This window comes from Stegostoma tigrinum, chromosome 8 (genome assembly GCF_030684315.1).
Source record: "Stegostoma tigrinum isolate sSteTig4 chromosome 8, sSteTig4.hap1, whole genome shotgun sequence".
Classification (NCBI taxonomy): Eukaryota; Metazoa; Chordata; class Chondrichthyes; order Orectolobiformes; family Stegostomatidae; genus Stegostoma; species Stegostoma tigrinum.
In genome coordinates this window covers 7,689,390-7,702,837 of record NC_081361.1, presented here as the reverse complement: position 1 = coordinate 7,702,837, position 13,448 = coordinate 7,689,390, and the positions used below count along the sequence as shown (strand labels likewise).

Genomic DNA, 13,448 nt, shown 5'->3' with positions numbered 1-13,448 from the left:
AGTCCATTCATCAGTCGGATAACAGTTGGGAAGACGCTGTTCCTGAACCTGCTCGGGCTTGTTTTCAGGCTTCTGTATCTTCTGCCTGATGGAAGAGGTTGTAGGAGATCATTACCAGAGTGCGATGGGTCTTTGATGATGTTGGCAGTCTTTCCGCAGCAGTGGGCCATATAATGGATTCCATGGATAAGAGGTTGGCTTCTGTGATGGTCTGAACTGTGCACACCAACTTCTGTAGTTTCTTCCGGTCCTGGGCAGAACAGTTGCTGTACCAGACAATTATGCACCCAGTCAGTACGCCTTCAAATGTGCATCTGTAAAAGTTGGTGAGGGACCTTATGGACATGTCAAATTTCCTGAGTTGCCTGAGGAAGAAGAGGCATTCTTGTGCCTTCTTCACTGTCGCATCTATAGTGGAAGCCCAGGATAGGTTGTTGGTTATCATCACTCCGAGGAAATTGATGCTCTTCACTCTCTCAATCTCAGTTCCATTGATTTAGATGGGGGCAAGACTTGAACTCACATTTCCATCATATTATATGAAAGGTAGGAGTAGGCCATTTTACTTGTTGTGCCTGCTCTCCCATTCAATAAGACCATAAGTAATTAGGACAGATTTGGAGTACTGCCTACAATTCTGATCGCCCTGGTATTGGAAAGCTGTTATTAAACTGGGAAGGGTGCAAAAAAGATTTATAAGGACGTTACCAAGACAGGAGGGCTTGAGATGTAAGGAGAGGCTGGATAGGCTGAGGCTAATTTCCTCTGGAGCATAGGAGGCTGACAGGAATCCTTATAGAGTTTTATAAACTTATGACAAGCATAGATAAGGTGAATAGTCAAGGTCTTTTCCCCAGGGTAGGGGGAGTCCAGAATTGAGGGCACAGGTTTTGGGCGTCGGGAGTAAATTTTAAAAGGGACCTGAGGGGCAACTTTTTCACACACAGGGTGGGGATCTATTGAACAAGCTGCCAGAGAAAATGATAGAGGCAAGTTCAATTACAACATTTAAAAGACATTTGGACGGGTTCATGGATAGTAAAGGTTTAGAGAGATATGGGCCAAATCTAAGCAAATTTAGTTTTGCTTAGGGAACCTGGTCAGCACAGATGGGTTGGGCTGAAGGGTCTGTTTCCATACTGATTGACTATGACTGAGTTGATATATTCTTTGCTGTCTGGCCTCATAAGCCTTCATTCCTTTGTCAGTTAAAAACCTATCTGTGACAGCCTTGAACATACTCTACCTCCACAGCTCTGCATTCCCAACTGCCACTGAAGTAATCCAGCCCTCGCTTTGAAACCATGAGCCTCAAGCTCTGGATCCCCCCATGAGGGAAACTGTCCTCTCAGAATCTACCCCATCAAATCCTCTACAACATCAAGAACTCATCTTAACTGAAACATAACTGAAATGAGTAATGGCCCAAACTTTCAACCTTTGTTTTCAAAAGACAAATCTCCTCATCCCCGGAATCAGCTGAACAAATCTTCATTAAACTGTTTCCAATGCCAAAAAAAACCTCCTTCAGTAAGTAGACCCAAACTCGACACAGGGCTCCAACACCCTGGATAGTATGGAGTGTAATGGTACGTACAGAGTGATCGTGTAGGTGAATCAAAAAATGTTGGCAGAATGGGCAGAAAAGCAGCAGGTGGACTGTATCAATGTCTGACAGGACATATTGAGAGAGTTTTTTTACAAAACAGTGGGATCTTGAGCTTTATAAACAGAAATATCAAGGACAGTGATGCAGAACCTTTGTAAATTTCTGGTTAGACCCCATCTAAGAGTATTGCTTCTAGTTGTGGCACCCATATGCAAGCAAGGATGTGAGATCCTTGAGAAACAGCAGGGGAGATTTACCAGAATGAGTTCAGTATGGAGGAGTTTTGTTGACTGGGTTCAGTTGGAAAAAGTTGAGGTTGTTCTTCATGGAGCAAAGGAGACTGAGGGGAGATTTGATCGAGGTGGACAGGCTTATAATGGGTTTGGATAAGGGAGACAAGGAAAGCTGCTCCCATTGGCTGACGGTACAGGAACTAGGGGACCAAGATTGAAGGTTTTGTTCAGGAGACAGTGGGGAATAGAGAATGTGAGAAAGAATCTTTCTCCAGATTGACCTGGTACTCACTGCCTCCATGAATGTTCACTGTCCAAATCTGCCCTGTGCCTGAAGGTGCACTGAACCCACTATGTACCTGGCCCTGAAATTCCTGAAATTCCATCCTGTATTTTATGTCACATCACTTCACAGGAATAACACAATCAGTCCACTTCAACTGTGTCCAACTCATTTCTCCACATGTCTGCAGCTCCTTGTCTCACTCATTTATGGTCTCCTCAGGTTAGTCAACATGGTGAGGGCACATCCGTTACTTCCTGAAACACGTCTCTCCCCTCCTCCCCTGAAAGATCGAGCCCTCGCTGGGGGTATTGCCCTACTGCCCTCCACTCCTGAAGGTGCTAACCCTCACTGGGGGGACAGTGCCCACCGTTCCCCTGTCCTGAATGGCTCAGTAGTTAGCACTGCTGCCTCACAGCCCTCTGTCTGCATGGATTTCATCTGGGTGCTCTGGTTTCTTCCCATAGTCCAAAGATGTGCAGGCTAGGTGAATTGGCCATGCTAAATTGTCCGTAGTGTTCAGGGATGAGTTGATTAGGTGGATTATGGTGGGGTGTGTCTGGGTGGGATGCTGTGAGGGTCAGTGTGGACTTGTTGGGCCGAAGGGCCTGTTTCCACACTGTAGAGATTCTAGGATGATGATGAAGGAGCCCACGCTTTCAGACAGTCAGAAGCTTTTTCCCAGGATGGAAGAGTTAGTTACCAGCGGGCATAGGTTTAAGGTGCGAGGGTCAAGGTTTAAAGGTGATGTAAGAGGCAAGTTTTTTTACACATAGGGTGGTGGGTGCCTGGAACTCCCTGCCGGGTGAGATAGTGGAAGCAGATACATTAGTGACTTTTGAGGGCATCTTGACAAATATATGAACAGGATGGGAATAGAGGGATGCAGTCCCTGGAAGGCTACAGAGTTTTGGTTGTGATGGGCAGCATGTTGGTGAAGGCTTAGAGGGCCGAACTGTAATTTTCTTTGTTCTTTGTATTTAGAATGGGATGGAGTCCTTGCAGGATGTGGGCTGTGATGAGCTGTAGTGAAGGTAGCTGTGGGAGTCAGTGGCTTTGTAGTGAATGGCAGTGAACAGTTCATTCCCCAAAAGAGAGACAGAGAGGTCACAGATAGGAAGGAAAGTATCAGAAACAGATGATGTGAATGTTACAGAGCGTTGGAAATTGGAGGCAAAATTATCTTATTTTTTCAAGGTCCTGGCAGGAGCATGAAGTGGCACTGAAGCAATCATTGATGTACCAAGAAATTAATTGTAGGAGGAGGGCCAGTGTAGGACTGGAACAAGGATTGTTCCACATACCCCATAAAGAGGCAGGCATATCTGGGATCCATGCGGGTGCCCATAGCCACTCCTTTTGATTTGCAGAACTGAGATGGATTGAAGGAGAAATTGTTTGGTGAGAGAACAAGTTCAGCAAGGCAGAGAGAGTAGTGGCGGACGGGGAGAGTTCAGGCCTCTGGTCACGGAAGGAGCCGTGAGCTCTCAGACCATCCTGGTAGGGGGTGGAGGTATAGAGGCTTTGGACATCCATGGTGAGCAGGAGGCAGTTACAGCCAGGGAAGTGGAGGAGGGCATCACAGAATTTGCGGATGTAGTTGGGCAGGATTTGGGTGAGTGGGGAGACAATGGAGTCAAGATCAGAGGGAATGAGCTCAGTAGGGCAGGAATAGCCTGATCCTGGTTTGTGGATTTTGGGAAGGAGGTGGAAGCAGGCTGTCTGGGATTGGGACACCACAAGGTTGGAGGCAGTGGGGGTAAGAACTGTGGAGATAATGAGTTCAGCAACAGTCCTGGGTATAGCAACCTGAGAATTTATGTGTATGTAGAGGATTTCAGGCTTCATACATAGACAAATTGAGCAAAGTAGCTGGGAAGTTATATTGAACATTTATAAAGCTGTGGTTAGTTCACAAGAGTATTGCATCCAGTTTTGATCATTGCACTTTAAGAAGGATGTGAGGAGTGATCAGTGCATCAGTCGCCAACAGCACCATCTTCGTCAACGGGTTTGATAACAAAGCTAGGGTCGGACCTGAGAGAGCGAAGTGCGACAATATCAGAAGGGGACAGGTTAGAGCGGTTGAGAGGAGCAGAGAACTTGAGATAGCCAATGTCACATTGGTGGTTTTCTATGAAGAGATCAAGGGTAGGTAAGAGGCCGGGAGAAGGGGACCAAGTGGAAGGTGAGTAGTGGAAGTAGGTGAAGGGATCAGTGGAGGAATGGTGGAGGGGGTGGTGTCATGCCCAAAGAAGGGAGCGCAGAGACTGAGGCAACAGAAAGACTGTTAAGTGCCTTGACTGGCCTAAAATTCATTAAGGTGGGGGTGTAAGCGTAGGAAACTGAGTCCTTTGCCGAAGAGAGTATGTTCAGGCTCAGAGAGGGAAAGGTCAGGAGTTATGGTAAAAGCATGGCAAGTGCTAGGATTAAGGGGAGTGACCTCGGGGACAGAAAGTGGTGGCATCTGAGGGCTGGGAAGGGGTTGGTGCTAAGGGACGGTCCGCAGGACGGATGCTGGAGTCCATAAGTTGCAGCAGCTTGCACACTTTGATGTCTAAAAGAAAGACAAAAAGTCTTTTGTTAAGGTGATGGATGAGACGAAGGATGAAGTGAAACAGGGAGACTAGTACAGCTTTGAGAGAGGGTGAGTCGATGCTGCTGCAGGGTGGGGTTGAGTGTGTACATATGCCAGTTCATGGTGTTGATTTTGGATCACAGGATCCAACGAGAGCAGCAATCTGAGGAACGTTGTATGTCCAGGGATATTTATAATCCTGGATGGATTCGAAACACAAAGGGTTGTGTTGAAATCCATGCGGAATAAGTCTGAGTCGTTGGCAGTTGCTGAGAAAGGAAACATGGTCTTGGAAATGAGTTTTGGCAAACACCTTAACGAACACCAGCAGTGCAATGGAGAGTAATGGAGATGTAAACTGGCTAGAAACTAAAATGGGAGTTGGACTGCTTTAGCTGAAATATCAGGAGAGATTTGCAACTGGAAAATCCAGTCTGTGTATTTCAGGCCATGCCAGACAATGTTGCTTTGTTAAAAAGTTAGAGGAGAGTTTGGGCAGCACTGAGAAGCTTTTGGATGAAGAATGATTGAATTGGCTGGCTGGGCTGCTGAACATTAAAAAGATACCGAGGTGAAAAGGAGAGGAACATTCAGAGCCTGCACGCAGCTAGGATCCACCCCTCCCTTTTCTGTATATGAGTGAAAAGACTGACAAAACACAACAAACTTAAAAGAAGGAACTCTAGCACTAGAAAAGACGTAGGTCCAGCTGATCAGTTAGTGAAGTGAAGAACATCCATTATCTCCAGACATCATTGTGTCAGCATTGCTAAAATCAGAATCCTGACAGTGCAGACAGAAACCACTCAGCCCATCAGGTCTGCGCCAACTCTCTGAAGTCCTGAGGAAGGGTCACTGGACCTGAAACTTTAACTCTTTTTTCTCCTCCACAGATGCTGACAGACCTGCTGAGCTTTTCCAGCAACTTTGTTTTTGTCTCTGAAGAGCATGCGATCCAGATCACACTCCCCATCCTGCGTTACCCATTTACCCCGCATTTTATGTATATAGATCTTTATTAATAGGGACATAGAGTCCAAGAGCAGGGAAGTGACATTGAACTAGTACGAGACACTTGTTAGACCTCAGCTGGAGTGTTGTGTACAAATATGGGCGCCATATTATATGAAAGGGATGTGGAGCGAGTCCAGAAGTGATTTACAAGAATAGTTCTAGGAATGAGAAACTTCAGTGATGAGGATAGAAAGACGAATTTGGGACTGTTCCCCCTGAAGAGAAGGCAGCTAACAGCAGGATTTGATAGAGGTTTTCAAAATCATTAACGGGCTGGATAGAGTAGACAGGGAGAAGCTGTTCTGGCTTATAAAATGAACAAGAACAAAAGGGCATAGATGTAAAATGATGTGCAAATGAAGCAAGGGTGATGTGAGAAAAAAATATTTTTACTCCGTGAGAAGTTAGGCGATGTGGTGCCTGGAGATGTGGTGGAGGTTGGCTTAATGGGGGGCTTCAAGAGGGCATTAGATAGAGTCACAGAACCATAGCAAAGATCTTTTGGTCCACTCGCCCATGTGACCACATATCCTAAATTATTCTAGTCCTATTTGCCAGCAATTGGTTCACATCGGTCTGAACATAACTTCTTCATATACCCAAACAGATACTTTTTAAATCTTGTAATTGTACCAACCTCCACCACCACTTCTGCATGAGAAAGTTGGCCCTTAGTTCCCTTTTAAATTTTTCCTTTCTCACCTTAAACCTATGCCCTCTAGTTTTGGGCTCCCCTAACCCTGGGAAAAAAGACCTTAGCTATTCATCCTATCCATGCCCCTCAAGATTTTAAAGACAATAGATAATAGACAATAGGTGCAAGAGTAGGCCATTCGGCCCATTGAGCCAGCACCACCATTCATTATGATCGTGGCTGATCATCCACAATCAGTATCCTGTTCCTGCCTTATCCCCATAACCCTTGATTCCATGATCTTTCAGAGCTCTATCCATCTCTTATAAACCTCTACAAGATCACTCCTCACCCTCCAACACTCCATAGAAAATAGCCCCAGCCTCTTCAGCCTCTCCCTTTCCCTCAAACCTTCCAACTCCAACAACATCCTTGTAAATCTTTTCTGAAACCTTTCAAGTTTCACAATATCTTTCTGATAGCAGCGAGGCCAGAAATGAACACAGTACTCCTAAAGTAGCCTCATGAAAAGTCTGTACAGACACAACATGACCTCTCAACTCCTATACTCAATGCCCTGACCAATAAAGGCAAGCATTCCAAATGCCCTCTTCACCACCCTGTCTACCCACAACTCCACTTTCAAGGAACCATGAAACTGCACCTCAAGGTATCTTTGTTCTGCAACACTCCCAGGACCTTACCATTAAGTCCTGGCCTAATTTGCCTTACCAAAATGCTACATCCCACATTTATCTGAATTAAACTCCATCTGCCACTCCTTGGCCCTTTGGTCCATCTGATCATTATCCCCTTGTATTCTAATGTAACCTTGTTTTCTGTCCACCAAACAACCTATTTTGGTGTCATCTTCAAACTTACTAGCCATACCGTCTATGTTCACATCCAAGTCATTTATGTAAATGACAAAAAGCAGTGGACCCAGCACCAATGCCTGAGGCACAGCGATGGTCACAGGACCCCTCACCTCATCCCCAGTCCGAAAACCTTCCACCACCAACCGATATGGGTGGGTGGATACAAACCAATTCTTTGGATTGAAATAGTTTGCAGGGATCTGGGGGGAAAGACAGGAGATTGGCACGAGGCCATAGGGGCAGGGTAAATAATAAGACCAATGCAGGTACTATGGGCTGAACAGCCTACTTCTGCACTGTAACAATCTGCGATTCTATATTTTTCCACTCATGTATTTGTGTTAACTTATCTGCATTTTATCGTGTGTGTGTGTGTGTGTGTGTGTGTGTGTGTGTGTGTGTGTGTGTGTGTGTGTGTGTGTGTGTGTATGTGTGTGTGTGTATGTGTGTGTGTCTGTATTTGGGTATATGTTGTTACCATTCGCTGGGGTCGTGCAGTCAAGCTCCTGGGAAGATGTTTAAATAGGTAGAGCTGGAGGACTGTAATATTTAGATGATCTGCAGACAAGCCAATGATAATGGAACTATGAAAATAGGGAGAATCTGCTATTTACTAATAACCTGTGGTCTATTGTAATCCTAGCGTCTTTTTGGGAAAATTCCAGTCTGGCATAGCCCTCAGATGATTCCACTCAACTTCAGGTAGAGAAAGACAGATCCTAGAGATGCATAAACAGATCTGAAAGGCTGGTTGAATCCTTTCCCAAGGGAAAGGAACCAGCCAAGATTATTATCCTCATCCACATGGCTTTGTAGTAAGTTAAAACCAGATTATAATGTTATTGAATACTATAAGGCTCCAATAGAACCTTCCTAGTAAAGTACACCCCGAGAATCAGGTTCTCAAGTCTGTGATATAGGAGATTCTGTAGGGCAACAAAATAATAACATTTATTAAATAACCAAACAAGTGATTCAAAGTCAGATGGAAGCAGTAAATCAGAACTTCTTTTTCTTGATTCTTTCATGGAATGTGAGAATGACAGACACCTGTTGCCCATTCCTAATTGCCTATGAACCAAGTACCTTTCTAAGCCATTTTGGTGCGCAATTAAGAGCCAATCCTATAACTGTGCAACTGGAGTCATATGTACACCAGACCGGGTAAGGACCAGATCTCCCAAAGGACATCAGATAGGCTCTAGGTTGGGAGATAATAATTATTTTGATTTTTAAAAAATCCATTTTGCATGTCAATTGTTATAGTACAAGCTTGTCACAGAGGATACCTTTCAAATAATTAAACTGCACAATGATACAAACAGCTATGGTGCAATGAATGGACACATTACTGAAATAATTCAATGCAGAGAAGTGTAAAGTTGTTAATTTTGGTTGGAAAACATTGAACAACAATATTAAGTGGCTGTATGATTTTAAAGGGGTTGCAGGAGCAGAGGGACAAGGACAAGGAGGTGATGCTGACCTTGTATAAAAACACCAATCAGGCTTCAACTGGAGCATAAATGCACAGTTGTGGGCGCCACATTATAGGAAGGATGTGAATGCATTGGAGAGATTGCAGAAGCAATTTATCAGAATAGTTCCAAGAACAAGAAACTTCAGTGATGAGGACAGAGTAAGAAGTTGGGACTGCTTTCATTGGAGAGAAGAAGGCTGAGAGTGAGATTTGAGCAAAAATCAGGAACAGACAAAACAGAGAAGTTGGGGAGAAACTGCTCCCATTGGAGGAAGGGCCAAGAATAATGGATATAAGAATAAACAGATGTAAGGTGTTGCTATTTATTTCCCAAGTTCTCTATCTTCTATCTCCTCCTCCACAATAAACACTGATCATAAGACTATAAGACCATAAGACATAGGAGTGGAAGTAAGGCCATTCGGCCCATCAAGTCCACGCCGCCATTTTAATCATGGCTGATGGGCATTTCAACTCCACTTCCCTGCACTCTCCACGTAGCCCTTGATTCCTTGTGAGATCAAGAATTTGTCGATCTCTGCCTTGAAGGCATCCAACGTCCCGGCCTCCACTGCACTCCATGGCAATGAATTCCACAAGCCCACCACTCTCTGGCTGAAGAAATGTCATCTCATTTCACTTTTAAATTTACCCCCTCAAATTTTAAGTCTGTGCCCACGGGTCCTAGTCTCCCTGCCTAACGGAAACAACTTCCTAGCGTCCACCCCTTCTAAGACATACATTATCTTGTAAGTTTCTATTAGATCTCCCCTCAACCTTCTAAACTCTAATGAGTACAATTCCAGGATCCTTAGCTGTTCATCATATGTTAAACCCACCATTCCAGGGATCATCCGTGTGAATCTCCGCTGGACACGCTCCAGGGCTAGTATGTCCTTCCTGAGGTGTGGGGCCCAAAATTGGACGCAGTATTCTAAATGGGGCTTAACTAGAGCTTTATAAAGCCTCAGAAGTACATCGCTGCTTTTATATTGCAACCCTCTTGAGATAAAGCAAAAGCAAATTTTGATGCAAAATACTCATTTAGTATCACCCCCATGTCCTGCAGTTCAGCACAAAGGTGGCCTTGCTGATCTTTAAAGGGTCAAAGAACAAAGAACAAAGAACAAAGAAAATTACAGCACAGGAACAGGCTCTTCGGCCCTCCAAGCCTGCGCCGATCAAGATCCTCTGTCTAACCTGTCATCTATTTTCTAAGGGTCTGTGTCCATTTGCTCCCCGCCCATCCATGTACCTGTCCAGATGTATCTTAAAAGACGCTAACATGTCTGCATCTACCACCTCCGCTGGCAACGCGTTCCAGGCACCCCCCACACTCTGTGTAAAGAACTTTCCACACATATCTCCCTTAAACTTCCCTCCTCTCACTTTGAACTCATGACCCCTAGTAATTGAGTCCCCCACTCTGGGAAAAAGCTTCTTGCTATCCACCCTGTCTATACCCCTCATGATTTTGTAGACCTCAATCAGGTCCCCCCTCAATCTCCTTCTTTCTAATGAAAATAATCCTAATCTACTCAGCCTCTCTTCATAGCTAGCACCCTCCATACCAGGCAACATCCTGGTGAACCTCCTCTGCACCATCTCCAAAGCGTCCACATCTTTTTGGTAATGGATGGTCCTATTCTCTCCCTCGTTATTCTTTTGTCCTTAATGTATTTGTAGAATCCCTTTGGATTCTGCTTAGCACCGTTTGCTGAAGCTATCTCATGTCCCTGTTTTGCCCTCCTGATATCCCTCTGAAGTGTACTCCTACTGGCTAGATACACTTCTAGGGATTCACTCAATTCCTGCTGTTAGTACCTGACATATGCTTCCTCCTCATTCTTGACCAAAACCTTAAATTCTCTCGTCATCCAGCATTCCCTACACCTACCAGCTTGTCCTTCACTTGAGCAGGAACATACTGTCTCTGGGCTCTTGTTATCTCATTGTTGAAGGCTTCACATTTTCCAGCCATCCCTTTGCCAGTGAATATCTGGCCCCAATCAACTTTTGAAAGCTCTTGTCTAATAACACCAAAATAGGCCTTACTCTAGTATCCAATCTAACCTTTTGCATCACAATTTTAAAACCAATAGAATTATGGTCAACTGCCCCCAAAGTGCTGCCCCACTGCCACCTCAGCCACCTGCCCTGCCTTATTTCCCAAGAGTAGGTCAAGGTTTGCATCCGCAAACTGAATCAGAAAATGTTGTTGTATACTAAATAATTTCTTCTCCATCCAAGCCCTTAACACTATGGCAGTCGCAGTCTATATTTGGAAAGTTAAAATCTCCTACCATTACCACCCTATTACTGTTACAGATAACTGAGGTCTCCTTATAAATTGGTTTCTCAATTTCCTGCTGACTATTGGGTGGGTGGGTGGGTGGGTGGGAGGGGTGGAGGTGTTCTATAGTTCACTTCAAATAAAGTGATCATCCTTTTCTTATTCCTCAGTCCCACCCAAATAACTTCCCTGGACATATTTCCTAGGATGGTGACGGCGAGCACGAGGGGGCATAGCTTTAAATTGAGGGGTGAAAGATATAGGGCAGATGTCAGAGGCAGTTTCTTTACTCAGAGAGTAGTAAGTGAATGGAACGCTTTGCCTGCAACGGTTGTAGATTTGCCAACTTTAGGTACATTTAAGTCGTCATTGGATGAGCATATGGACATACATGGAATAGTGTTGGTTTAATGGGCTTGAGATCGGTATGACAGGTCGGCACAACATCGAGGACCGAAGGGCCTGTACTGTGCTGTAATGTTCTATGTTCTATGAATATCCTTCCTAAGTACAGCCGTAGTGTTATCCCTCATCAAAATACTACTCCCCTCCCACTTTTCTATCCTTCCTATAGCATTCGTACCCTGAAGCATTAAGCTGCTAGTCTTCTCCATCCCTGAGCCACGTCTCTGTAATAGTGATGGTAGCCCAGTCCCATGTCAGCCTCTCACATTGAAATAAATGCAGTTTAATTTATCAGTCCTACATAGTTCTCTGCTTCATTCCTGCCTGCTGTGATGGTTTGACTTGCTCCTTTTCCCAACTGTACTAGTCTCAGACTGATACTGTTTTCTTACAATCTACCTGGGCTCCCACCCCCACCAACCCTTTTAAATCCTCCCGAGCAGCTTGAGCAAATCTCCCTGTCAGTGTATTAGTCCCCTTCCAATTCAGGTGCAATCCATCCGTCTAATACAGGATCACTTCTACCCCAGAAGAGATTCTAATGATCCAAAAATGTGAATCTTTCTCTCATGCACCAGCTCCTCAGCCACACATTTACCTACTCTAGCTTCCTCTTCTTACTTTCACTTGCTCGAGGCACTGAGCATAATCCATGTATTGCTACCCTTAAGGGTCTACTCTTTAGCTTCCTGCCTAAATTCGTATATTCTCTCCTCAGCACCTTGTCCTTTTCTCCTGTGTCATTAGTTCCAATGTGTACAATGACCTCCTGCTAGTCCCTCTCCCCTTTGAGAATATTCTGCACCTTCTCTGAAATATCCTCAATCCTGGCACCAGGGTGGCAACACGCCATTCTGGTGTCTTGCTGTCAACTGCAGAAATGTCTGTCTGTGCCTCTGACTAGAGAGTCCCCTATCTCAATTGATTGCTTGGACCCTGACATACGCCTCATTGCATCAGAGTGAGTCTCAGTACTAGAAACCTGCCTTTCAGTGTTACATTCCTCTGAGAGTCTCACAACCCCTACATTTTCCAAAACAGCATATCTATTTGAGATGGGGATAGCCAGAGGAGACCCCTGCACTAGATAGTAGGAGCTGCAAATGCTGGAGAATCTGAGATGACAAGCTGTACAGCTAGATGAACACAGCAGGCCAAGCAGCATCAGAAGAGCAGGAAACCTGAAACTTTTCTGAAGAAGGGTCTGGGTCTGAAACGTCAGCTTCCCCGCTCCTATGATGCTCTACACCTTGTTATCTGAGACTCCTGCACTATCTGCCTCCCTCTCCCACATTTACTCGAGGTAACCCATCTACCTGACTGTATCGACCTTCCAGAAACTGCCATCCATCACATTCCCTAGCACCCATAAATTCCTCAATGCCTCTAACTGTTGCTTCAACCAATCCATGCAATCTGATTGGATTCGCAACCAAACATATTTCCTAAAGACGCAATCATCAGTAACATGGAAACTCTATCTACTCTCCCACATCCAACAGGAAGAGTATATCACTCAACTAAAGGCCATTTTTGCACCTTAACAATCTACAGCCCCAGAAAATAGCACAATCTTAATGCTCCAAAAATGCTGCTCCAGGATAACTTAGTATCTATGTTTTATATTTTTAAAGTTTGTCAAGAGATAAAACATATCAAATATAAAACATATCATTGACAAGAGATCTCAATAAAACATAAAGTCTTAAAAAAAACCCACTCTACTCACTACTGTAGATTAACAAAAAAAAGTAAAGTTACAACTTAAAAAAAACAACTTAGCTGTTCCCCTGCTGCAAGCTCCCCACACAGGTTTCTCCAAGGTTAGTAGTGAATTTCTGTTTGTTTGTTTATTTTTCTGACATGGAACTCCCATATCCAGAGAGACTTGAAACTAAACAGCAGAGGTGGTTAGCTGTGCAGATTCACTTCTCTGTTTTTGCACCCCCTGCATGGTATCCAAACTCCCTCCCTTCCTCCTTTTTCTTTTCAAAATGTCCTGTTGTTTTGATCCTTTTTCTTCAAAGTTCCAAAACAATGC

General features: G+C 44.4%; 1 protein-coding gene across 9 annotated transcripts in view; it reads left to right on the top strand.

The window, feature by feature from the left end:
* tnr (tenascin R (restrictin, janusin)) overlaps positions 1 to 13,448 on the top strand; it is a 153,135-nt gene that overhangs the window by 136,205 nt on the left and 3,482 nt on the right. The gene's annotated exons all lie outside the window — the stretch shown is intronic.